The sequence below is a fragment of the Schistocerca serialis genome, chromosome 9 (genome assembly GCF_023864345.2).
Source record: "Schistocerca serialis cubense isolate TAMUIC-IGC-003099 chromosome 9, iqSchSeri2.2, whole genome shotgun sequence".
Classification (NCBI taxonomy): Eukaryota; Metazoa; Arthropoda; class Insecta; order Orthoptera; family Acrididae; genus Schistocerca; species Schistocerca serialis.
The window spans coordinates 259,203,636-259,231,345 of record NC_064646.1 but is presented as its reverse complement, the minus strand read 5'-3'; the positions used below and the strand labels follow the sequence as shown (position 1 = coordinate 259,231,345).

General features: G+C 42.6%; 1 protein-coding gene across 1 annotated transcript in view; it reads left to right on the top strand.

The window, feature by feature from the left end:
* LOC126419109 (uncharacterized protein CG3556-like) overlaps window positions 1-27,710 on the top strand; it is a 614,423-nt gene that overhangs the window by 331,000 nt on the left and 255,713 nt on the right. The gene's annotated exons all lie outside the window — the stretch shown is intronic.

The window sequence follows — 27,710 nt, the reverse complement described above, 5'->3', positions numbered from 1 at the left end:
TGCAGGACTATCCACACGTATTATATTCTTCTCTTCTTAAAAACTGTGGCCAGCAGCGTTGTGCAGCAGACCCCCACACTCAGACAGACACAGCCCTGCTTGTGTTTCCAAGATTTCGCCGCTCAGCGATACGATACGCTACGAGCGCGGTTGCTTACCGAGCCGCCTACAGCAGTATACTTATCTGATGTACATTAAAAACTGTCAAGGTGGTTTATGGCGTTGAGATGGCATAAAACTGTGTATCTCATGTGTAATTATTTGAGTGCCTTAACCATGAGTATTTTTCACGGGGACCAGTATAGATGTTAAAACATTTAGTTGCTTTAACACCACACCAAGAGCCGCTGCGTGACCTGGTGGCTGCAGCTGACCCTTGCACAGCCCGTCCAGAGAACATCGTTCCTTTCCTAAATCGTAACGCAAGGAGAACGCGTAATTCTATATTTTTCCGACGATCATGAAAAGTCGGCAGTGCTAACGCAAAAACATTGTACCATACCGCATTACTGTAGTCAGTCAAAGTAAGGAATTCTTTTAAACTTAAAAGTTTTCATCATTTACTCCGTTATTTCCCGTTTGTGCTGGATAACCTGTACTTACCCTGTGTCCATTGAATACAAACCACTCTTCCACTGCCTCTAACTTTCCAATTGTTTGACAAGAATAAATAATAAAGTAAACAAGAGATGAACCACGTTGGTCCAGATGTAGCAGCTAGTGGTGGCTAGTATCATTAACAGAAGCGAGCTACTCGGTGGTCGACATCCATCTTTTTTCTTTTACAATATGGTGGTACATACTTTTTATTAGAAAAAAGGTGTGTTGTGTTCCCTTCATGGTTGTGATAGCGGCGCGGTCTGGGGCGACTTAACACGGTTCGTGCGGCTCCCCCCGTCGGAGGTTGGAGTCCTCCCTCGAGCATGGGTGTGTGTGTGTGTTGTCTCTAGAGTAAGTTAGCTTAAGTTAGATTAAGTAGTGTGTAAGCCTAGGGACCGATGACCTCAGCACTTTTGTCTCATAGGAACTTGCCACAAATTTCCACTGTCCAGTGGTTATACTAAATAAGATGGGTAAATGAGGTAATGGTTGAAATTATCCATAGTTTAAAGGGCCACGTCAGCATTTACTAAAGTTAACCACTTTCATTTGGATCTCTGTCACGGTAGCTCGCGTTACAGAAAACGATCAGCTGAGTTTTAACATGCGGTAAACACTTCACGTTTTTCTCCGTTACTGTGTTACGTGATGACAAGATTGGCTCATAAAAACCGTTGTAATTAACGTGGAAGAATGATATATCGCCTGACAGCACATTCTAGATAAGATTAATTAATTAATTAATTAATTAGGATGCGGTTCGTTACGTGTCTGCATACGAGTAACTCAATTAAGCAAATGGTATCATTTACGTTAGAGACTAACGATCGGTTTTGAGTGCTTTAGCAACATGATACGTACTGACGACTGATAGCGATAGGCACTATATTTGTTACTAGCTGTTCCCGACCACAGTTGCTATAGCTCAGTCTGCTTAAATGGAAAAGCAACAAACAAAAACCGCACGTTTCTAATATATATGAGAATAGGCTGTACGTCGTAATCGCCTTCATCCCCTTGTCTCTGTCCATCTTGTCCTCCCACCCCTCTCTCTATATCTCCTCCTGTCCCCTCTTTCTCCCCCCCCCCCTCCTTCTCGCTGGCCATTTCCTTCTCCATCATTCCTATTTCCATCTCCTACTCGCCCCTTTCTGTCCATTTCCTTTCCGTTTTCTATGTCCATTGCCTCTCACCCCTCTGTGATTTCCTCTTTCCCCCTCTCTCTCTGAACTTGGACTTTGTTTATCGTTATTGCAAATTCAGATTCTGCAGTAATTTTATGAATAAGTCACATAAAAATTGAAGTAGATTAGTTGCGTAGTTTTTGAGGTTTTTGGTAACAATGATTCCCCTTTATATATATAGCCCCTGTTCGTGTGAACGTTCATTAGAGTTTTGCGCATAAATTTGAAGTAAATCGGTCAAGAACTTAGTCTTTTGGTAATAACTTTACCCCTTTACGTACTATATATATATATAGTCACGTAGAAGAATGTGTAATTAGATGAATGACGAACACTAACTTCACTTAACGAAGGTTTATTTATCACTTGCACATACAAGACAGCAGAGCGAACTGCCTCCGGCCAGAACACACACAGTATACATACAGACATTTGTGGATACTTCTAGAATGTACTGGAACTGAATATAGAAATTAAAATTGTACAGTGCAGGCGAGTTTTGAACTCACGACCCTCCATGCAACAGTTTAGCCGCATTACCACTACACTACGGTGCTACTCAGCTTTCTCTGCGACAATGTATTACGTATATCAAAAAAACACGCAAGTGTTAGAGTGCAACGTTGCCTCAAAATCTCGGAGCAATCGGTGAGAAATTTTGGAGCTTTACGATTTTGAACAAAAGGAAAATTTACATTTTTATTTATATGGATTACCGCAGTCTTCTACAAAATTCGAACTGCGCGGTCCAGCTTTACTCCGAAATATACAGTACTGTCCCAGTGCTGTAGTCGGTTTCCCATCCAAGTTACTTCCAGTTTTTCCTAGCTTGTCTATTTCTCGAGTGAAACGCACAGACTATCTTTTGGATGGGTTAGGCTTCGGGTGGTTATTGTCAATGTATTCTGCCAGATTTTCGAGGGCTGTTTCTGCCTCCACGCGCGTTCTTCCTTGGAGTGCAACTGCTGTGTCGTTGGCGAAAATGGAAGAATTTGTTTCTGTTCTGAAAGGCTGGTCATTGGTGTAGATATTGTACAGCAGCGATGCCAACACACTACGTTGCGGAAGAAATTTCTTCTGGATTCTCCACCGGCTTTTCTTGCTGTTTAGGGTGATAAAGAACCGCCTGTTTTGAAGAAGGCTTTGGATGAACTGCATTAATCGGTAGTCTTTGATGACTGAATACATCTTCCTTGCAAGTTCGTTGGGATTTACTAGTCACACGCCGCTGTTAGGCCCACGAATACTACGTGTGAAATCTGCCCTTTCTCGTGTCTGTTCCCTATGTGCTGAATTGGATTGAGAATCTGGCCACTACATGATTTTCCTGGGCGCAATCCTGCCTGTTGTTTAACAAGGGTCTCGTCTACATGTCTCGATACGCAGTTGCGAATCATTCATTCCAACACTCTGTATAGATGACTGAGAAGCGAGGCTCGTCGAAAATTCTTGGGATCTGTCGGATCTTCCCCACGTTTCAATATGGCTACCACTTCTTCTTTACGCCAGAGAATATCTTTGAAGTTTTGTACTGTCAGATCTTCTTTCGGTTTTTTCATTTAGTACCAAACGATGAGCTGTTTGATCAGGGTTACATTTCACGATTCAGCACAAACTCTACTGTGGCCATCGCTAAGGTTTTTTCAAGAGTTTTCACACTTTGACTGCTACGCTTCATGTCTGTGTTAATTGGTTGCAGCGCTTTTCTCTTCTAGATGAAGATGTGATAGACATCAGTTGTTCGCCTGTTTGAATTGTTTCTTCAGAGAAAGGATCTTAATTGAATACTTGGGCATATTTCTCAAGCAGTGCTTTCGAAACTTCGTCAAATAGTGGGATGTATGTAATTTTATAGCACCTAGGGATATGTTTCGGTGAGATGGTTTTCATTAGGTCAACCAAGTGATCATAATTTCCTGGAAGAGGTTACACATTTTCCAGTTCCCTACCCATATATATTAAGAAATTAGTCCTCTGCGCTCTCTTAAAATGAAATCGTCTTTTGATAGGGACTGTCTTCGGCACCACAGCTGCCTCCACAACATAGGCGATAAGTAGGTGATAAGTTATGAGATTGACTCCATAACATCTTTTTTGACTGATGCGTTAATTGTTCAGAAAGACGATACCAGGGTTACAGTCAGAGCGGCACCTTCCCTTATTAAGGAGGGTGGTTCCTTCATGTCGCGTATGAACTTCCGTTCCGTGCTTTCGACCCGATCTTAAGATCATCTCCATTCCTTTCCGTTTCCCTATACCCTCATAATGAGTTGTGGCAACTGAATTGTTTACTTTGGTTTGCAGCATAAGCTATTTGGTTTCTTGAAACTGAAGCCTGTCTTAGATGGTTTATACACTGATGTCATTGTACATTACTGGACTTCAACATTCAGGGTTTCTACACCTGCTTCTGCAGGTGGATAGATAAGGAGGTCAGGTATGGCAAACACTGCGCTTCCATACTGAGTGTTTGGTCTTTCAGTGCTGAGTTTCATACCGATTACCGTTGTCCTCCGATCATCGAGTCCTTAATTGGTATGTTGTATCATAAAAAAGTCACATTTTGTGTGTTTTCAGATGTCTGATAGCAGCGCTTCTTTCGTGTATGATATATTTTCAATATTTATGGAGATTACTTTTAGAGCTGGCTTTGAGAAAAGTTGTTTGGACTCGTTGTTGCTCTAATGGTGGACGGTTCTGACGCTAGGGTAGCTCCTAGCGTTGCCTAGAGTACGCCTGATCGTCTGTGATGGAATATTATCAGCGGAACGACCTTCAGGAAGCTACTTCCCTTGTACCCCGTAAATCGGTTGAAGTAGGCGCACTTGTGGTGTATGATTCGGCTTATGATGATCTGTGTGCTCAGAGAGATGTAAAGGTCTTACGTGTCACTGACGGCTACAGCACAAACGTATTTACAATGTGTTAATTTCTAGAATCAAAAACAGTTTTGTTTCATAAAACATTGAAGCGTAATTGTTACTTACATTTAGTTTATGTAGATCTAGTACCATAACCAAAATTGTAAATAAGTTTGATTTAATAAGACACATGACGCCGTTTTTCGAGAATACACATTTTTAGTAATCGCAAAGACAGATTTGAAATAATTGTATTCGACAGCAGCTATGAACACCACCGCCACATGAGCTAAGACTGGCCTCGGTAACATGTACTTAAGCTCTCGCATCATAGTCTAATTCCAAATATTCCGTTTGCCACAAAATAATAAAAAGTAAGACGTAGAAAAAACGACCATGAGATTGCTTTTAATATAATAAACATATGATTTCTTTCTTATTTTAATCATAGTGATGGAAGATATTGTTTCGTAAATGTGTTTTGTAGTGGTTAACTGAAACTAACAAGCCTTCATCCAAGAAAGAAAATCTGGTGCAAATGAAAATGCTGCTGTGTGCTCTGTACACAGTCATGTAACTGGAGCAGCTAACCGGTTTTTTGCATTTCTTAATGCTGATACCACATACTAATGCAATGACACTACTAAAGCATACGGAGCCTATTTGTTAACATTAATCTGGGGTGTCTATTCCCTTCGCTTTTATGAGGACTTGAACTCTATCATTTTCAATGAGGAGTCTGTGGAGAAATGGTAGGCCATTCTTCAAATGCCGCAACACAAGAAGGTATTGATGATGTACGCTGGAGTCTGGAGTAAAGTCGAAAATCTAACTCACCCGACAGGTGTTCCATTTGGTTCAGGCCAGTCAATTTCAGGAATGTAATTGCTCACAAACCATTACTTCCCAGATGCAGCTTTAAGATACGATGCTTTGTCATGCTTTTACAGTTATCGACTACGAACTATTTCTCTGCTGTAAGCAGTACCCAGTGCTCTAAAAATTCTTCTGCATTTAGCGTTTTCAGAAGCGCAATCTGAGAGCTACACTCTAGCCAAGGAAAACACCTCATTGCCATAACACTTCCTCCGTACATCATCTTCGCGCTATACGTGATGGTAGGTAACGCTACCTAAGCATTCGCCAGTACCAAACCCTTCCATCGGAGAGGGTGCAGCGTGATCGATCACTCCAGATCATTCGTTTCTAGTCATCCACCGTCCAGTGACGTCGCTGTTTACACGACCTCAAGTGTCTCACAGCATTGACTACGGAAGTGTTTGGCATGTGAGGAGCTGCTCGAACATTGTACCCAGTTCTTTTGATCTTCCTAGTCACACTCACTGTGCTAGCTCGACTACTGGTAGCACTTTGGAATTCACGAATTACCACTTCCGTTGATTTCGTGCGATTTTCTAGGACCACCCACAGCAAACCTGGATGGCCCAGTTTGTCGGTACATGAAGACTGGCTGGTCTTGGTGCAACTTTGATTGTACCTTGGTGTTTCCATTTCACTGTAACATCACCAACAGTCGACTTGGGCAGGTTTACAGGAGTTGAAATATCATTGATGAATTTGTTGCTAGTGTATGGTCGAAGTAACTGAGCTCTCTTGACTGTCCCCATTCTAACATCACCAACAGTCGACTTGGGCAGGTTTACAAGGGTTGAAATATCCCTGATGGATTTGTTACTAGTGCATTGTCAAACCAACTGAGCTTGACTGGCCCATTCTAACATCACCAACAGTCGGCTTGGGCCTGGCCATCCAGGTTTGCTGTGGGTGGTCCTAGAAAATCGCACGAAATCAACGGAAGTGGCAATTCGTGAATTCCAAAGTGTTACCAGTAGTCGAGCTAGCACAGTGAGTGTGACTAGGAAGATCAAAAGAACTGGGTACAATGTTCGAGCAGCTCCTCACATGCCAAACACTTCCGTAGTCAATGCTGTGAGACACTTGAGGTCGTGTAAACAGCGACGTCACTGGACGGTGGATGACTAGAAACGAATGATCTGGAGTGATCGGCAGGTTTGTAGGTTTAGAAGGGTTGAAATGTCCCTGATGGATTTGTTACTAGTGCATGGTCGAACCCACTGAGCTTGACTGGCCCATTCTAACATCACCAACAGTCGGCTTGGGCAGGTTTAGAAGGGTTGAAATGTCTCTGATGGATTTGTTGCTAGTGCACAATCGAAGCCACAGAGCTTTCCAGACCGACCCATTCTGGTATTGCTTCTCTACTGACTGCACTGTACTTCCCACCACGTGACATCTGCTGGTCAATTCCGCATTACATACGGGTGTCTCAATATTTTTATCAGGTAGTGTGTTTTATAATTAACAACTGAGATTAACATCATTAATGTAGGACCCGAGAAGTCTAGAAGTTGCCGATCGAATCAATACTTGATGGTCAATTAAATACTGGTGTAGTACACTTCAACAGACTCCTGTCTCTCCACAATTGATTTCTGCAGTTATGTGCGTGTGAATGGATATGGGAAACAGCAGACAACGTGATACTGAGAGCTGACTCACTTGCCTTCTCACGAGAATTTTGCAAGAAAGTAAGGAGATGCTGAAATGCGGAATCGAGGCTCTGGAACGGCCAGAAGAGTTATGCGGTAACTCGACTTCGGCGAAGCGGTAATTACTTTAGGGGAACGCGTCGCACGCTCGGCCTTTCATCATTTCTGGTGAGAACTCGGCAGACTTCTCTGGAACACAGACGTCGCTCGGCGTCAGCTTCCGTCCCTGCAGACAATTCATTAAACCGACCGGGACAGAGAAATTGCGTTTCGACGTATTTATCGCGGCGGCGGACGAAAACACAAGTAGCGCCAAATTGGGGCGCGGAGGTCTCCGTAATTAACTCGCCTCCTAATGTCCTCCCTCACTCCTCACTCCATCTCCTCTCTCTCTGTATCTCTCTCTCCCCCTCTCTGAGTGGCTCTCGTTCTCGCTCTCTCTGTCTTTTCTTTCTTACCGCTCTGTCAGGGGCAGCGAACAGGTCGCCAATTACAGTGCCTGCTGCAGTCTCCTGGCAAATAAGTACTCTGTGTCAAGTTAAAAGTTAGCAAACACTGTGAAGACAACTACAGACTACCACAGGAGTTAAGTAAACAAGTTACCAACATTTAGGTATAATCAGAAAATGAGTGTATATTTCCTGCAGCGTTATTTCGTAGCAGTTACAGAACATGGAAAAGCAAGACATTTCGTGTACAACAACACAGCCCAAAGTATCTAACTCGAAAAGTTATGAATGAGAAGATATACCTACCGGGTGTCTCTCATAAAAGCCTTAAAGCTCATTTTCTTCGATGTTTCGGTGGATATTTGTAGTTTCTTCTTGAAATGGCTACTGGAATCTGTCCAGACAAATGCCACTGTAAAAATATTTCAAACGTAGCTCAATGACAAAGTAAAACGTCAGCTTGTATGTTGTTATAAACAAAATGTTTTTAAAACGAGGTTTTGTGCTCCTATTTGATCGACTGGTCTCAAATTACTCGTACGTACTATTCGGCTCAAGAACATGAAGACAAAAGGTGAATATTCAGGGATATAGGAGGAGCGAAGCAAGAAAGTCTAATAAACATGAGTTCAAGAACATGGATGCTGAAAGGGCTATGAGTACTACTTCATCTACGATACTGTGAAAATCTCGCTTCTACTGGAAGCTCATTGCTGTCCGTATTTGGGGGGAGGAGTATGGACCAAAACAAAAAATAATTAGCTAGTAAAGATAGACTCTCAAATGCGAACCTTAAGGATCATGAGCACTTACACAGTAGAAGAGATATGCTGCATAACAGCGAACATGAGCAAGTCTTCATAACTCTTAAGGTATGATTATAGAGCCCATGTTTATTAGGCATTTTTGCTTCGAATGATCGTTCCTGTCATGTACTTGAACACTGACCATTTCTGCCTGGATACCCTGTATGTAATAGCGGTAGGGAAATGCGAAGAATAATCAGTGCTGAGATAAATAAGTAAATACTTACGCATTGCGAAGGGCTGTCAAAGTTTTAATTGGAGAGTCGTGTGCTACAGTTAAACAACAAATGACATGTTTTGAGATACTGAGCTTTAAAGTTCAACTACAGAGAGAAAACAGTACTTATGTTAAGGATAGTAAGTATCATTCAACAGGCTTGTAACATATATTCAATGTTATTTATTTGCTTATCAAAAAATCATACATATTGCAATCCTGAAAAAAATCGTGGTCATTACAAGTAAGTGCAATGGAAATCGAACAACATTGTCTTATCGCAGATGTTATCCATACAACAGTCGTGTTTCATTGAACTACATTATGTTTATGGTATTACGAGGGTAATCACAAAAGTAAGGTCTATTTTTTATAACTACATAGACCTGTTTATTTCTATAATGGTTTACATCAGTTTACAGCTTGAACATTTAACTATTTTTCGACATAATCACCATTTCTGTCGATGCATTTTTGTAGACGCTGTGGCAGTTTTTGTATGCCCATATCATACCAGCTCGCCGCCATGCTGTTCAGAAAGTTATGAACCTCTTCTTTCACCTCGTCGTCGGAGTTGTATCGCTGGAACCACAGTTAATACTGACGGGTACTGTGAGACTCTGAAAAAACTCTAACGGGCAATTCAGACCCGGAGAAGAGGAATATTGAGCAAGGGCGTACACATTCTCCATGACAACGCTCGGCCACACATCGCTCGGTAAACCGTTGCTCTCCTGCAACAGTTTCAGTTGAACATAATCACCCACCCACACTATAGTCCTGACTTGGCGCCCAGTGACTATCACCTGTGCCCTAGGTAGAAAGAACATTTGGCCGGAAAGCGATTCAACTCCGACGACGAGGTGAAAGAGGTGGTTCATAACTTTCTGAACAACATGGCGGCAAGCTGGTATGACATGGGCGTACAAAAACTGCCACAGCGTCTACAAAAATGCATCGACAGAAATGGTGATTATGTCAAAAAATAGCTAAATGTTCAAGCTGTAAACTGATGTAAACAACTGTAGAAATAAACAGGTCTATGTACTTATTAAAAGGCAGGAGACCTTACTTTTGGGATTACCCTCGTAAAAGACAATGTCTTGTAAACTTCAAATAGAATTATGGGAATTCTCACTCATCTACCGACATTCCTTCATCAATGGAATCTTCAACACTCTAGCATTTGGTAGTTTTTTGTAAAAATCGTGGTGAATAAGAAGAATGAAACAGAACACTGACTTCTAGAACTTTCTTCTTTACACTCAACAGAATACTGACTTCTAGAGCTTTCTTCTTTACACTCGTAAGTGGTTTCTCTCTAGGATACCTGAGATCCGGGACAAAGCTAGCCGACCCCTCATTCGTTCAGTGAAACTCACTTCACAGTAGTCCACATCATCCTTATTTGCGTGTACTTAAAATGCATTACATTCTGCTTATATTCACTGATTGTGATGCATCTCATGTTCATCCAGGCTACAGTTTGCTCAAAAACTTTTGATTACTTTCTGAGTTTCATATGGATGGGTAACGTGTTGGTTACATTTCAATTTGCTCTCATTGTGACTGAAATCAGCTTAAGTGGCCAGACGATGAAAATCTCTGATGTGCTGGGCAGGATGTTGAACTGTTGGCATTAGAATAGTGACAAGTTTTATGCTTCCATTTTAGCCACCACATGAGTCTAACCCAAGCATAACAGTTTCTTTTGTAGGATCAGGATTTAACTGATTCAGAAGCGACAGTGTTATCAGGTCTTAGGCCTGCTACTCCATCACGCTTACGTTATCTGCTCGTCTGAATATACCCAAATAGTGGAGGCAATAAAGCTGACGTTTGCCGTAAGCAACATCAGTGGGAACTATCGGGAGTGAAACTGGTTTTTCCAGATGAAACATCAGTACAGAGCATTCACCTTGAATTACTTTCGTCTTTTCGCACTGTTACCTTTGAAAGGTCAACCTAATGATGATGAAGTTCGCTTTCTTAGTTCACATGTGCGAAAATGTTCACGTTTCCAGGAGTCTCGTCAAGCACACTCCCAGACTTGTTTCTTAGTTAAAATATGTTATAAGCTGTGACAACAGATATGAATTCAAAACGATGGTCTTTCGTAATTCCCATGTGCTAAAGCGAACCAACAACGTTCCTGTTGTTAATGATGTTCTCGATGTTCAACGGCTGTAACAATCACATACAAGGAATCCCTTCAGTGTGAGGTCACAAGTTCAGTCTTTAGTAAGGCTCGTCTGAAAGCGTTGTGTTAACAATTATGACAGGAAAAAACGTTAGCTGCTAATGACTCACTATGTGTATCAGGAAGGCGACGGAAGAAATATGTCCGGGAGGTGCCGAGGCAGATCTTCTATGGGACGTAAGTATTATACTTCACAAAATGGACATCGTCGACTTTCAAGATATATTCAAAACAAACTATCAACTTGCGCCATGAATACCGAATGAAAAATGGCCCGCCATAGTTATCACAAAGGTTCGCACCATAAAGATCGAGGGAGAACTCCTTGGGAATTACAAATCGTGCAGGATGTTCAGCTAGATATACCCTCTTGAAGAATGCATACACAATCATATTGGTGTAAAACGGTGATGACAACTGATGGGATGGGATGCTGTGCAACTGAATGCGAAACAGTTTGTCGTGAAGTTCTCGCGAAACTGGATATCCTTCAAGGTGTAGCTGCAGGAAGTGCGATAATTGGTTTTCTAGGCACGGAAAGCACAAACATCCAGATGCTGAATTCGTCCAGTGGTTCCAGGTGGCCTGACTCGCATGTCACACACTTTGCAGGAGGGATAGTTCACTTTAAAGGAGTACGACTTTTTATATCCAGACCAGCAATCAAGCAAAAGCTAGTTATTTTGACCAGCTATTGGCCCAAAGCAGTTGTAGTTCTCTAACGCTCATTTTCCCACTCTTACTGGCTGTGACGTAAATATTCGCTATTGTCCTTGTACGATCACGCACACCAGAAAGAATCGTAGGGGACAGAGCACCTCCAACTTCTCGCAGAACAATAAGTTTCTAGCAAAATCACCATCCAGATTAACAGTTGGCATAATTGTATACGAATGCGTTAAGACATTGATTTCAGTTGATTTTGATACAGTTCTCTTGGTACCTTTGATTTCCATAGTTCCTTTCATATGCATTTCCTCTTAAATTCCCGATTGGTCGGAGTTGAAAAGAAATTCCGTACTAAACGACGGCATAGGTTTATGTCAGCTAAAAACTTTCAGGCCGATTCCGCAGTTTGCTGTTTATCGTCAACTTGACGCTTTTCTTGAAATTTCGTTATCTTACGTCTTCCGGTTCTGTAGCACTGTTTGAAGTTACTCAACCATCCACTGCTTCCCTTGAAATCATTGTAATCTACTTTGCACGCAATTTAATCTGCATAACGTAATAGGTCACTATCGTTCACATCCTGTAAATTGTATCGAGCGCTCTTGAACAGGCAAACGCCAGTTTATGTCAATCGTACGCCTTCTTCTTCCTTGAATATCCGTAGTTCTCCGTATGAACTACACGGTCATATTACTACGGACTTATTCGAAATCTGTACATAATTGTATTTTACTATGCTGTGGATGATCTTCCATGTGCGTAATTACGTTTAATACCCCCGCTCCTTGGGCAACGGTTGCCTTTTACTATGTTTCACCACAGATGATGAACTACATGGCTCGACACCTGTTTCAAAATCACTTTCACTAGTTAAGCATGTATCGTCGTCATTATACTCCTCACGTGCATTGTCCGCACAGTCGATCTTATAAGGCACCACACATTCCACTGACTCATCTTGCAGAAACGCTAATATTTCATCTGCTACTTCTTTCTCACTCTGTGAAATTCTTTGTCTTTCCGTTCTGACGAAATGTCAACATCGATAACTGTTGTTGTAGATAAAATGCAGTATTTGCTTTGTTTATCGCTGCCGTTGGTCTGCTTTGCATCAACCCCGCTTGGAACGTAGCACTGTTGTGAGTTACTCGTCGCCTAAGCAGTTCAAATACGAGTACTCTCCGCAGCCTTATGCTGCGCTCACTGTTGGATACCTCTATACGCGCCCCCTATTGCTTTTAGCGACCAATATTGCTCTTGCATGCTACAAAAAAGGTTCAGTTTCGAATGCCGTGAACATCACTGACTTTTTGCTACCTCGCACTCAAGCCATTCGTTGTTAGGAATGTATCTCTGTGGATGGTTATGGTATCTCATTCCGTAGTTCTCATTTCACTCTCTAGATGATACCTTAGCACACCCTCACGTAGTTAGTTCACTTTCACCCAAGACTTCAACTTAAAAATATTCCACACCTCTAGATAACGTTTTACACCATTCTTAACCAAGTTAATTTAGGGTTAAGTATCAACCATACCTCCGCTAACTGATTCACCATAGGATGGCACGAGACAGCCAGTCGAGGCGTTGCCACCTAATATTACAAAGGGGATTTGTCCATCTATCAAAAGGGCTTCACAATAAATGATGCAAGGTGTTCAAGTTCTCATGAAAATAGTAAATATGCATATGTACAAGGCTCAAGAGGGAAAAATAATCATGAAAGTCGAAAAGGGAATTTCTCGGATTTGAAAGGATGTAAGGAATGTAAGCTTTCACGCCTATTATTTAATCCGTACATCGACAGGCAATAGAGGCAAGGCTAAGGAGCAGGATTAAAATTATAAGTAATAAGATTCACTGTTGATGTTGCTATCCTCAGTTAAAATGAATAATATTCACAGGAACAAGCGAGTGGAACTAAGAGTCTAATGAGGATACATTATGGATTGTAAGTAAACCAAAGACGAAAATAATGAATAGTAGAAGAAATGATGTTAGCGATAAACTTACTATCAAAACTGGAGAATATAAAATAATTAAATGAAGCAATTGTGATACCCTGAAGGAAAACATTATATGATGGACGAAGCAGTTAGGACATACGAAGTACACTACCACAGGCAAGAAGGCACTCCTGACCAAAATAAGTCTACTGGAATATAACATAGGCTTTCATCTGAGCAAGAACTTTCTGAGAATGTATGTTCGGAGCACAGAACTGAATGATAATGGTTCGTGGACTGTGGTAACGCAGGAAAAAATGACAATCGTACCGTTTTAAATGTGGTGGTACAGAAAGATGCTACTCTGAGACGAAGAGGTTAGCACAAAAGAGGAATTCGTGATGGGCCGCATCGGACCATTCAGATAAGTGAAAATTCAGATAAAAAGGAAGTAAGATTACACACAGTCAGATAGCTTTTTTGTTCTTTTTTTATTTTATTTTTTGAGCCATCAGTCTTCCGACTGGTGTGATGCGGCCCGCCATGAATTCCACTCCTGCGCCAACCTCTTCATCTCAGAACAGCACTTGCAACCTACGTCCTCTGTTATTTGCTGGATGTATTCCAATCTCTGTCTTTCTCTACAATTTTTGCCATCTACAGCTCCCTCTAGTACCACTGAAGTCATTCCTTGATGTCTAAGCAGATGTACTATCATCCTGTCCCTTCTTCTTGTCAGAGTTTTCCACATTTTCCTTTCCTCTCCGATTCTCCCAGTCTACCTAATTTTCAGCATTCGTCTGTAGCATCACATCTCAATGCTTCGATTCTCTTCTGTTCCGTTTTTCCAACAGTCCACCATACAGTGCTGTGCTCTAAACGTACTTTCTCATAAAAGTCTTCCTCAAATTAAGGCCTATGTTTGATACTAGTAGACTTCTCTTGACCAAGAATGCTCTTTTTTCCAGTGCTAGTCTGCTTTTGATGTTCTCCTTGCTCCGTCTGTTGTTGCCTAGGTAGCAGAATATTTTAACTTCTACTTCGTGACCATCGGTCTTGATGTTAAGTTTATTGCTGTTCTCATTTTTGCTACTTCTCATTACTTTCCTCTTTCTTTGATTTACTCTCAATCCATATTCTGTACTCATTAGATTGTTGATTCCATTCAGCAGATCATGTAATTCTTCTTCACTTTAACTCAGGATAGCAATGTCATCACATAATCGTATCATTGATATTCTTTTACCTTGAATTTTAATCCCACTCTGAAGCTTTCTTTTATTTCCATCATCGGTTCTTCGATGTGCAGATTGAACAGTAGGGGTAAATGACTACATCCCTGTCTTACACACTTTTTAATCCGTGCACTTTGTTCTTGGTACTCCACTCTTATTATTCCCTCTTGCTTCTTGTATATATTGTACATTATCTGCCTCTCCCTATAGCTTATCCCTATTTTCCTCAGAATTTCGAACATCTTGCACCATTTCACGTTATAGAACGCTTTTTCTAGGTCGAAAAATCCTACGAACGTGGCTTTATTTTTCTTTAGTCTTGCTTCCATTATCAATCGTAACATCAGAAATGCCTCTCTCGTGCTTTTACCTTTCCTAAAGCCAAACTGATCGTCATCTAACAAATCCACAGTTTTGTTTTTCACTCTTCTGCATATTATTCTTGTCAGCAACTTTGGTGCATGAGTTGTTAAGCTGATTGTGCGATAATTCTCCCATTGGGCAGCTCCTGCAATATTCGGAATTGTGTGGATATTTTTCCGAAAGTCAGGTGGTACGAGGGTTGCCCATATTTTTTTCCTCATCCGAGAAACAATGCTGCGAATGTGAAATGTTACGTATGTATTATATGAAGTATCCTGAGTGGGGGCGCCAAGTTCCCGTGACTTCCGACAGATAGCGTAGTTGCAGGACAGTTTCCAAATGACGAATGTAGGTGTGGTAGGTTACAAACAATGTGCCGCCATTGAACTTCTCACTGCACAGAAAGAAACCGTGAGGAATATTCACAAACGCTTGGCAAAGTCTATGGAGCATCTGATGTCGACAGAAGTACGGTTAGTCGCTGGGCAGGGAGTGTGAGGTTACCAGAAGGCGGTTCGGCGCAGTTCCATGATTTGCAGCGGTCGGGAAGACCATCCACGGCTGTCACGCCTGACAGCCCTGGCCTAGTCCCCTTGGACTTCCAGTTGTTCGGGCCATTAAAGGATGCCATTCGTGGAAGACAATTTGAGGACGATGAGGAGGTGATTAACACAGTGAAGCACTGGCCCCGCCACCAGGACAAGGACTGATACCGACAGGGCATATATGCCCTTGTTTCTCGCTGGATGTAGGTAGGCCATAGAACGGGATGGAGATTACGTCGAAAAATAGGGTGTGTGGATAAAAAACCACACTTTCGTGTGTGTAATTCTCATTATGATCAATATGGAATTGTTGAAGAAAAAATGGGGTGCATTACTTTCTGCCCAACCTTCATATATCGCCAGACTCATAAATTCTGCGCATCAACGGGTATAGTCGTTTTGTTGCACCTTCCCCCAAAGATTTTAGAAATTCTGACCGAATTTTATCAATCTCTTCTGCCTTATTTGATCTTAAGTCCTCCAAAGCTCTTTTAAATTCTGATTCCAATACTGGATCCCCTATCTCTTCTAAATCGACTCCCGTTTCTTTTTCAATCGTATCAGGCAAATCTTCCCCCTTTAATGTGCTCTTTCTACATATCCGGTCTCTTATCTGCTTTTAACAGTGGAATTCCCGTTGCACTCTTAATGTTACCATCCTTGCTTCAAATTTCACTGAAAGTTGTTTTGACTTTCCGATATGGTGAGTCAGTCCTCCCGACAATCATTTCCTTTTCTATATCTTCACATCCTTCATGCAACCATTACTTATTTATTTCATTCTTCAAATGGTTCAAATGGCTCTGAACACTATGGTACTTAACTTCTGAGGTCATCAGTCCCCTAGAAATTAGAACTACTTAAACCTAACTAACCGAAGGACATCACACACATCCATGCCCGAGGCAGGATTCGAACCTGCGACCGTAGCGGTCGCGCGGTTCCTGACTGTAGCGCCTAGAACCGCTCGGCCACTCCGGCCGGCATTTCATTCTTCAGTGACTTGTATTTCTTTATCCTTGAATTTCCCTGAACATTTTTATAGTTCCTTCTTTCATCGATCAACTGGGATATTTCTTCTGTTACCCATGGTTTATTTGCAATTACCTTAGTTCCACATATATTTTTCTTCCCAACTTCTGTGACTATCTTTTTAGAGACGTCAATTCCTCTTCAACCCTACTGCCTACTGAGCTATTCCTCATTGCTGTATCTGCAGCCTTAGAGAACTGCAAGCGTATCTCGTCATTCCTTAGTATTTCTGTGTCCCACTTCTTCACGTATTGATTCTTCCTGACTAATCTCTTAAACTTCAGCCTACTCTTCGTCACTACTACATTGTGATCTGACTTCAACGTATATCTGCTCCTGGGTACGGCTTACAATCCGGTATCTGATCTCGGAATCTCTGTCTGACCATGATGTAATCTAACTGAAATCTTTCAGTATCACCCGGCCTTTTCCAAGTATTGTTCCTCCCCTTGTGAATTTTGAACCGAATTTGAATGGAAGTTTGCAAAATATGTCAAATTACTGATTAGTGTCTCAGAAAAGATTCAACGAAAAGGCTGTAACGCTACTGGATAATGATGTGGAACTGAGGAAGAAATTCTTGAATGTTTTCGTCTGGAGCAGGGCGTTGTCTGGGAGTGAAACGTTGACGATCAGAAACCCAGATAAGAAGCATCTTGGAAGTATTTGCTACGTGGTGATGTCGAAATTAAGTCATCATTTCCTTCCAAGGATTAGGTGTTGTAGTCATCTGTTCCGGTTTCCATCGATCATCCATCCACCTCTTACCAGACCTACCTGCTTCTTTCTTTCCAGTCGGTCGATAATAGATTACCTTTTCTGGTAATCAGTTTTCAGGCATTCTATCAATATGATCCTTCCATTTTAGTCATTTTAGTCATTAACTGAAAAGATTTTTAAGTCTGATCTTATCGTTTCATTCGTTATTTTATTCATTTTATTAAAACCCCTTACATACTTCATGAACTACATCTCCACTAATTGTATCGTGAATTTTTCTTTTTTTGTTACTGTCAATGGTTCGGAACCATATAGGTAGGTACATCCATAACTGTATAGAATTTCTTTTGTGTTTCCTTCCTTGTTTTTCTTCCCAAAATTCTTCCAATTTTTCCGCAGATATCTTGATGTTTATTAAACTTCTTCTCAATGTCTTTGTCACGGTTAAAACTAATATCACATTTTAGATAACCGAAGTGGGATACTTGTTCTAAAATTATATGATTATTTTCGATGTGATTGGATTCTTTCCTTTAAAATCCATTAGCAATGCCTTAATTGTATATATTGTTAAGTTATAATATGTCGCGTTTTGCCTTAATCTCTATACTGCTACTTGTAAATTATCTTCTGTTTCCTGTTCATTTATCTTGTCATTATAACAGAGTATTTAATGGTTCGCTAGATCCTGTTTTAACTCCCATTTCCACTTCGCAACTAGGTCATCAATTACAAATAAAATAAAGTAGGACGCTAATCGAATATCTTTATTTATATAAATTTCATCTGACATTTTCGAACTTGAACCTATATAAGTATTTCCATATTTACATAGTCTCTTTGTGGTATTAATGAGGTTTTTAAGAAAACCTTTTATTTCCAGTATTTTCCACAAAAGCGGTCTTTTTACCTTATTAAAGGCTTGCTCATAATAATTGATGCTAAATGCGTTTATAAGCCAAATTTAAGACGTTTACGTATAATTTGCCTTGCTATAAAGCTATCAACACTACACGAACATCCCTTGCTGAAACTTGCTTGTTCTTCCGAAATTGTTGCATCAGCGATAGTTTGTAATCCTTGATCAACAACTTTTCCCATAAATTTTCCATCCTGCATTTAGCAAACTTATTCCTCTATATTTTCCTTTGTTTTTCCTGTTTGAATGGATAGATAAAGTAGGAAATGAAGTACTGGACAGAACAGGTGATAAAAGAAGAGAAACATTGCTTCGACGTGCAGGAAGAGTTAACCTGGCACTGAAAGGACTAACAGAGTAGTTAGAAAGAGCAGAGGTAGATCAAAGTCTTGAATTTGCCACAGAGCTTAGAGGTGATGCTGGGTATTATGTTACGTCGAGATGAAAATATTAGCAGGATAAAAAGAAAGGTTCACGGGGTAAAATCAGTCTGCTTGTGAAGTCGTGGGGCACAAACGAATTGGTAATGAGAAAGACTTCGCCCTGCTGTATCGCAAGTGGCCGACGGACGCTGGGGTGTCAGCAGTAACTGCCTTTGGTGACACGATCACTTTATATACAGGTATCTCGTCTGTGCCCCGTACAAAAAGAAGCCACTTCTAAGCGAGAAGCCAGTATTCGTTATAACGACTGCCTCGCAGAGCAGCCCGGCTCTTGGCTTTGGAGCGCAGAGCTGCCGCCGAACAGTATTTTTTCCGCCGCTAACACCGTTTCCGGGAAGCGGCGGTTCCGCTTTCGCTCTCAGCGTAAAGCCCCGCTTAGCCCTGCGGCGGCGGCGCCGGGACGGCTGGCGTCGCTGTGCGTCGCGACGCCGCTATCGATTCCGGCGCTGGACTGGTCGACTCGGCGCCGTCTGCTGGTGTGGCAGCGCCCCTCCCCCCCCCCCCCCTTTCCCCTCAACGCACAGGCGGCTGACGTGGCGTTTGCGACAGCTGTCAGCGCCTATCTGACCCCTAACCAGTTGCCGGCTGACTGATACCGTACTACACCGACAGTTCGCACTCTGTCAGTCTCCCTTACAGCGCCTATGCAACGAAGAGCACAGCTTCTTGTGAAATACACTCCGATGACAAAAGTCGTAGGATACCTCCTAATATCGTGTCGGACCTTCCTCTGTCCGACGTAGTGGACTAACCAACTTTTTGGAAGTTCCCTGCAGAAATAATGAGCCATGCTGCCTCAACAACAAAGTTAGGAAACTACTGCGAAAGCAGAGAGACCTTCACTGCAAATTTAAACGCAGCCAAAACCTCTTAGACAAACGAAAGCTAAACGATGTCAAAGTTAGCGTAAGGAAGGTTATGCGTGAAGCGTTCAGTGAATTCGAAAGTAAAGTTCTGTGTACCGACTTGACAGAAAATCCTAGAAAGTTCTGGTCTTACGTTAAATCAGTAAGTGGATCGAAACAGCATATGCAGACACTCTGTGATGATAATGGCGTTGAAACAGAGGATGACAAGCGTAAAACTGAAATACTAAACACCTTTTTCCAAAGCTGTTTCACAGAGGAAGACCGCACTGCAGTTCCTTCTCTAAATCCTCGCACGATCGAAAAAAATGGCTGACATCGAAATAAGTGTCCAAGGAATAGAAAAGCAACTGAAATCACTCAACAGAGGAAAGTCCACTGGACCTGACGGGATACCAATTCGATTCTACACAGAGTACGTGAAAGAACTTGCCCCCCTTCTAACAGCCGTGTACCGCAAGTCTCTAGAGGAACGGAAGGTTCCAAATGATTGGAAAAGAGCACAGATAGTCCCCGTCTTCAAGAAGGGTCATCTAGCAGATGCGCAAAACTATAGAACTGTATCTCTGACGTCGATCTGTTGTAGAATTTTAGAACATGTTTTTTGCACGCGTATCATGTCATTTCTGGAAACCCAGAATCTACTATGTAGGAATCAACATGGATTCCGGAAACAGCGATCGTGTGAGACCCAACTCGCTTTATTTGTTCATGAGACCCAGAAAATATTAGATACAGGCTCCCAGGTAGATGCTGTTTTTCTTGACTTCCGGAAGGCGTTCGATACAGTTTCGCATTGTCGCCTGATAAACAAAGTAAGAGCCTACGGAATATCAGACCAGCTATGTGGCTGAATTGAAGAGTTTTTAGCAAACAGAACACAGCACGTTGTTCTCAATGGAGAGACGTCTAAAGACGTAAGCTCTGGCGTGCCACAGGGAAGTGTTATGGGACCATTGCTTTTCACAATATATATAAATGACCTAGTAGATAGTGTCGGAAGTTCCATGCGGCTTTTCGCGGGTGATGCTGTAGTATACAGAAAAGTTTCAGCATTAGAAAGTTAGAAGAGCTGTAGCGGATAGGCACTTTGTGCAGGGAGTGGCAACTGACCCTTAACATAGACAAATGTAATGTATTGCGAATACATAGCAAGAAGGATCCTTTATTGTATGATTATATGATAGCGGAACAAACACTGGTAGCAGTTACTTCTGTAAAATATCTGGGAGTATGCATACGGAACGATTTGAAGTGTAATGATCATATAAAATTAATTGTTGGTAAGGCGGGTGCCTTGATTGAGGTTCATTGGGAGAGTTCGACCTATACTTGAGTATTGCTCATGAGTGTGGGATCCGTACCAGGTCGGGTTGGCAGAGGAGATAGAGAAGATCCAAACAAGAGTGGCGCTTTTCGTCACAGGGTTATTTGGTAAGCGTGATAGCGTTACGGTGATGTTTAGCGAACTCAAGTGGCAGACTCTGCAAGAGAGGCGTTCTGCATCGCGGTGTAGATTGCTGTCCAGGGTTCGAGAGGGTGCGTTTCTGGATGAGGTATCGAGTATATTGCTTCTCCCTACTTATATCTCCCGAGGAAATCACGAATGTAAAATTAGAGAGATTCGAGCGCGCACGGAGGCTTTCCGGCAGTCGTTCTTCCCGCGAACCACACGCGAGTGGAACAGGAAAGGGAGGTAATGACAGTGGCACGTAAAGTGCCCTCCACCACACATCGTTGGGTGGCTTGCGGAGTATAAATGTAGATACATATGTAGATGTAGATGTACAGCCGTCCATAATCGCAAAAATGTTGCCGGTGCAGGATTTTCCGCATGAACTAATCTCTTGATTACGTCCCATAAACGTTCGATGGGACTCATATCGGCCAACCTGGATGGCCAAATTATTCGCTCGAGTTGTGCAGAACGTTCTTCAAACCAATGGCGAACAATTGTGGCCCAGTGACATGTGAAACTTCCCCTTTGAACAATTTATACACGACTGTGCTTAAACTGACACACAATATTTTGTTAGCGCAACGCAATCTGACTTTCAAAATTCCCTACAAAAGAATGGCCCTGACTAACATTAAACTATACCTTTCACAAATCACTTACCTCACAAAAATCTTCGCTGCTCAAGCTACTGCAATACAGCGAGCGCCACTACTGCCAGCTAAATAAAAGATTCAAACTATGGAAGGCACTAACTACTGATAGGGATAGTTAGCAAATGAAAGATATTAGTAGAGAACAAACAATGTATTTACCTTGATATCATCATATATAAATATAGCAGTTCATGACAAATTTCAAAACTCCGCCATCTCTCTCCCCACATCCACCACTGCTGGCGGCTCACCTCCAACTGCGCAACGCTACGCGCTGTTCACAGCCAGCTGCCTAACACTACAATGGCGAGTATTACAATAATGCAAAGCAGCCACAGACTGCAAACAGCACAGCCAGTGATTTTCATATTGAGCGATACGTAACGTTGCCAATAAGAAAACATAAACAGCCTACTTACACATGGTGCGCTGTCATCCATAAAAATTCCATCGTTGTTCGGGATCACGAAGTCCATGAATGGTTGCAAATGATGTCCAAGTAGCCGAACATAAGCATTTCCTGTCAATGATCGGTTAAGTCGGATCAGAGGACCCAGTCCATTCCTTGTAAACACATCTGACACCATTATGGGGTCACTTGTCTCCATGACTTCCAGGGGTCTGGGCCACACTCGATCCCTACCATCAGCTCTTACCAACTGAAATTGGGACGCATCTTACCAGGTCACGGTTTTCCAGTCGTCTAGGGTCCAAGCGATATGATCACGAACCCAGAGGAGGCGCTGCAGGCGATGTCGTGCTGTTAGCAAAGGCACTCGCGTCGGTCATGCCCTGCAAATAGCCCATTAAAGCCAGATTTTGCCACACTGTCCTAACAGATACGATCGCCGTATGTCCCAAATCGATGTCTGCGGTTATTTCACGCATTTTTGCCTCTGTGTTGGCACTGACAACTCTACGCAAACGCCTCTGCTCTCTGTCGTTAAGCGTAGGCCGTCAGCCACTGCGCTGTTCGTGATGAGTGGTAAGGCCTGAAATGTGATATTCTTGGCACACTCTGACACTGTGGATCTCGGAATGTTGAATTATCTTCCTATTTCCGAAATTGAAAGTCCAACTACCATTCCGCGTTCAAAGTCCCTCAGTCCCTGTCTTGCGGTCATAAACACGTCAGAAACCGTTTCAAACGTCTACCCTGCCAACACACTACCTTGTGTACGCGATCCTACCGCCATCTGTAGATGTATAAATCGCTATTCCACGACATTTATCATTTAGAGCAATGGACTAAAGGACTATGTAGTGCATTATTAAAGGCCATATGTTACTCACCCGTTGGTCTATACACCCCAAGCTTTCTGTACGAGTGCATTCTTAAACGCCATATGCGACTCACTTGTTGGTCTATGCATCTCATACTTTCTGTCGGAGTGCCATAGGTGCTAGGAATCTATAGTATGTTCTGAAATATTCGGGGTCGGACAGGATGCAAAACTGCTACAAAGTGAGAACGGTTGAATCATGCGAATGAGCAGTCAGTCTCTAAAGACAATACGTCTGTCCTTCTAAATACACAAACTTGTACATAGGTACCCGGTGCGCGCGCGGGTGTGTGTGTGTGTGTGTGTGTGTGTGTGTGTGTGTGTGTGTGTGTGTGTGTACAGAATCCATGCCATTTTATGGCGTGTAGTGAAGCAAATGGTGTGTAGTGAAGGAATATATATATGGCATTTCCTGCAGTACACGCCATAAAATCGCATGGAGGGCACACACACACACACACACACACACACACACACACACACACAAACACAAACACAAACACAAACACACACACACACACACACACACACACACACACACACACAACGAAAGCATCCTGGCATCTGGACGGGGTATGTCCAGCGTTCGCCTCTTTGCTGCGGACACTTTTATTGAGGTGTCCGAATGTCTGCAGAGGAATGGCAGCCCATTCTTCTTCAAGAGCCAAAACGAGAGAAGGTTAATGTTGAACGCTAGGGTTTGGAGCGAAATTGATTCCAAAGCTTCCCAAAGGCGTCCCATTGGATTAAGGTCAGTCCATGTCAGTAGTGTCATTGTCCACAAAACAGTGCCTCAAAGACGCTGCTTTACGACAGGCATTCTGTCATGCTGATACAATCATCGATTCCGAAGTGTTCATATACTGAACGCAGTACAAAATGCTGTAAAGTATGTTCATGCACTCCGCCGTTCAGCGTTTTCTTAAGCGCAATAAGAAATCACGCTCTAATCATGAAAAAAACACTAAAAACTTTCCCCTACTTTATAACTACCGCCTCCATACTTCACTGTTGGCTTAATATGTTGTGGGTCCGCAGCTTGTGGTCTAGTGGTTAGAGTGGCTGCCCCTGTACGACGGGGTCCCGGGCTCGATTCCCGACCGGGTCTGGGATTTTCTTCGCCCGGGGAATGGGTGTCCGTGTTGTTTACATCGTTTCATCATCGTTCAGGAAAATGGCTAGACTGAACTATGAAAAGATTGGGAACGCATACGGCCGCTGATAACCATGCCGTTGAGCGCCCCACAGACCAAATATCGCCACCACACTATATAATGGCAGTCCTACAGCCATTGATCAAAAACCCAAAGCCATCATCGGATTGTTACAGAGATTAGCGTGAGCCATAACTCCAAATCACTCATTTCCACTTATCCACTGTCCAATGATGTCGCTCTTTACATCAACTCCAGCGTCGCTTAACAATCATTCCAGAAGGTGTTCCTCAGTTTTCAACTCCCTACGCACAGTCACTGTGCTAGCGGGAGAGCTGGTGGCAGTTTGGTTCAAATACATAGCCATGAAGCTTTTGCTGAAGTGAAATGTGTAAAATATAAAATGAGCTGGAACGTAATATTCGCAGAATATCTCTCTGGTTGGTCGCCCTCGCACATTCAAGCTACGTCATTGTAGTATATGGATTGTGTGTTATCGATATTTAAAGGTTATTTGCTTTTCTTTCATCAAGTCCCTTATTTTTTTCATTGGCGTATTTCATTCTTCACCCTTCGAGTTTCTTGATTTTTTTATGATACTGGGCAGTGTATGGATACCTTACAGCAAACGACCGCACCGATGCTCGGGCAATTTGATGAAATTTGCCATAAACGGAAACAATATTCACTTTTTCATCTGCCCTTTACATTTTGAAAGACTAGAAAGCCTGACGAGAAAATTGTGTGCACGATACAACAGCACAGCATGAGCACCCTGTAGCAGTGAAACAAACAGGTCATGTACGAGTTACGTGGTTGCTTGTACATATTTGTTCGAGCAGGGCATACGTCTACGGAACATCTATTGGCGGCGGAAATTTTGAAAAATTGTGGTAAGTTCCTATGGGACGAAACTGCTGCGGTCATCGGTCCCTAGGCTTACGCACTACTTAATCTAACTTAAACTAACTTACGCTGAGGGCAACATACACACCCATGCTCGAGGAAGGATTCGAACCCCCGACGGGGGAGAGCAGTGCCAGCTGTGGCAAGGTGCCCTAGACCTCGCCACCCTGGCGACGGACAGTAGTTTGCGGCGCTGTTACCTTGTTACTATTTTATCACGTTCAACATATCTTTAAGTAGGTGAAATCCGCCTCGAAGACTCTTCCCAATGCCACATAAAAGAAATGTAGGTTCATTTAAAACAAATCGTCGCCATGAAGTGGTGGTGGTAAACGATAAAAATTACTTGCGCGTGTGGGGAAATTCGCCACATTGCCCACTATAAATTAGCGAACACTGCAACTTGTCATATTTACTAGTTCTGGATGTATTTTGGGTCTCCTGTCCCAGCTGCCTTATCATTTATGTCGACGAATATAGGCTTTCTTTCCGTTCCCCTTGGAATGTGCAATCAGACAATTTTGACAGCATGTCTGTCAGTGATCAATGAGTTTTCAGGTAGTGTGTGTGTCACTGGACGTTCAGGTCCCGGTGTTAATCAGGAATTCCTTATGTTGGTTGGAGGTTGGGGACTGGGTGAGGTTCACGACGTCTCAGCTCGATAATCCCTACTTTGCAACAGACTGGCTCATAGCCTGCTGCCGTGACCGTAGTCATTCCACATTTACATCGACATCCATACTTTGCAAACCTTCTACATCTACATCTACATCCATACTCCGCAAGCCACCTGCGATGTGTGGCGGAGGGTACCCTGAGTACCTCTATCGGTTCTCCCTCCTATTCCAGTCTCGTATTGTTCGTGGAAAGAAGGATTGTCGGTATGCTTCTGTGTGGGCTCTAATCTCTCTGATTTTATCTTCATGGTCTCTTCGCGAGATATACGTAGGAGGGAGCAATATACTGCTTGACTCTTCGGTGAAGGTATGTTCTCGAAACTTTAACAAAAGCCCGTACCGAACTACTGAGCGTCTCTCCTGCAGAGTCTTCCACTGCAGTTTATCTATCATCTCCGTAACGCTTTCGCAATTACTAAATGATCCTGTAACGAAGCGCGCTGCTCTCCGTTGGATCTTCTCTATCTCTTCTATCAACCCTATCTGGTACGGATCCCATACTGCTGAGCAGTATTCAAGCAGTTTGCGAACAAGCGTACTGTAACCTACTTCCTTTGTTTTCGGATTGCATTTCCATAGGATTCTTCCACTGAATCTGTCCGGCATCTTCTTTACCGGCGATCAACTTTATGTGATCAATCCATTTTAAATCACTCCTAATGCGTACTCCCAGATAATTTATGGAATTAACTGCTTCCAGTTGCTGACCTGCTATTTTGTAGCTAAATGATAAGGGATCTATCTTTCTATGTATTCGTAGCACATTACACTTGTCTACATTGAGATTCAATTGCCATTCCCTGCACCATGCGTCAATTCGCTGCAGATCCTCCTGCATTTCAGTACAATTTCCATTGTTAAAACCTCTCGATACACCACAGCAACATCTGCAAAAAGCCTCAGTGAATTTCCGATGTCATCCACAAGGTCATTTATGTATATTGTGAATAGCAACGATCCTATGACACTCCCCTGCGGCACACCTGAAATCACTCTTACTGCGGAAGACTTCTCTCCATTCAGAATGACATGCTGCGTTCTGTTATCTAGGAACTCTTTAATCCAATCACACAATTGGTCTGATAGTCCATATGCTCTTACTTTGTTCATTAAACAACTGTGGGGAACTGTATCGAACGCCTTGCGGAAGTCAAGAAACACGGCATCCACCTGTGAACCCGTGTCTATGGCCATCTGAGTCTCGTGGACGAATAGCGCGAGCTGGGTTTCACACGACCGTCTTTTTCGAAACCCATGCTGATTCCTACAGAGTAGATTTCTAGTCTCCAGAAAAGTCATTATACTCGAACATAATACGTGTTCCAAAATTCTACAACTGATCGACGTTAGAGATATAGGTCTATAGTTCTGCACATCTGTTCGACGTCCCTTCTTGAAAACGGGGATGACCTGTGCCCTTTTCCAATTCTTGGAACGCTACGCTTTTCGAGAGACCTACGGAACACCGCTGCAAGAAGGGGGGCAAGTTCCTTCGCGTACTCTGTGTAAAATCGAACTGGTATCCCATCAGGTCCAGCGGCCTTTCCTCTTTTGAGCGATTTTAATTGTTTCTCTATCCCTCTGTCGTCTATTTCGATATCTACCACTTTGTCATCTGTGCGACAATCTAGAGAAGGAACTACAGTGCAGTCTTCCTCTGTGAAACAGCTTTGGAAAAAGACATTTAGTATTTCGGCCTTTAGTCTGTCATCCTCTGTTTCAGTACCATTTTGGTCACCGAGTGTCTGGACATTTTGTTTTGATCCACCTACCGCTTTGACATAAGACCAAAATTTCTTAGGATTTTCTGCCAAGTCAGTACATAGAACTTTACTTTCGAATTCATTGAACGGCTCTCGCAAAGCCCTCGTCACACTACATTTCGCTTCGCGTAATTTTTGTTTGTCTGCAAGGCTTTGGCTATGTTTATGTTTGCTGTGAAGTTCCCTTTGCTTCCGCAGCAGTTTTCTAACTCGGTTGTTGTACCACGGT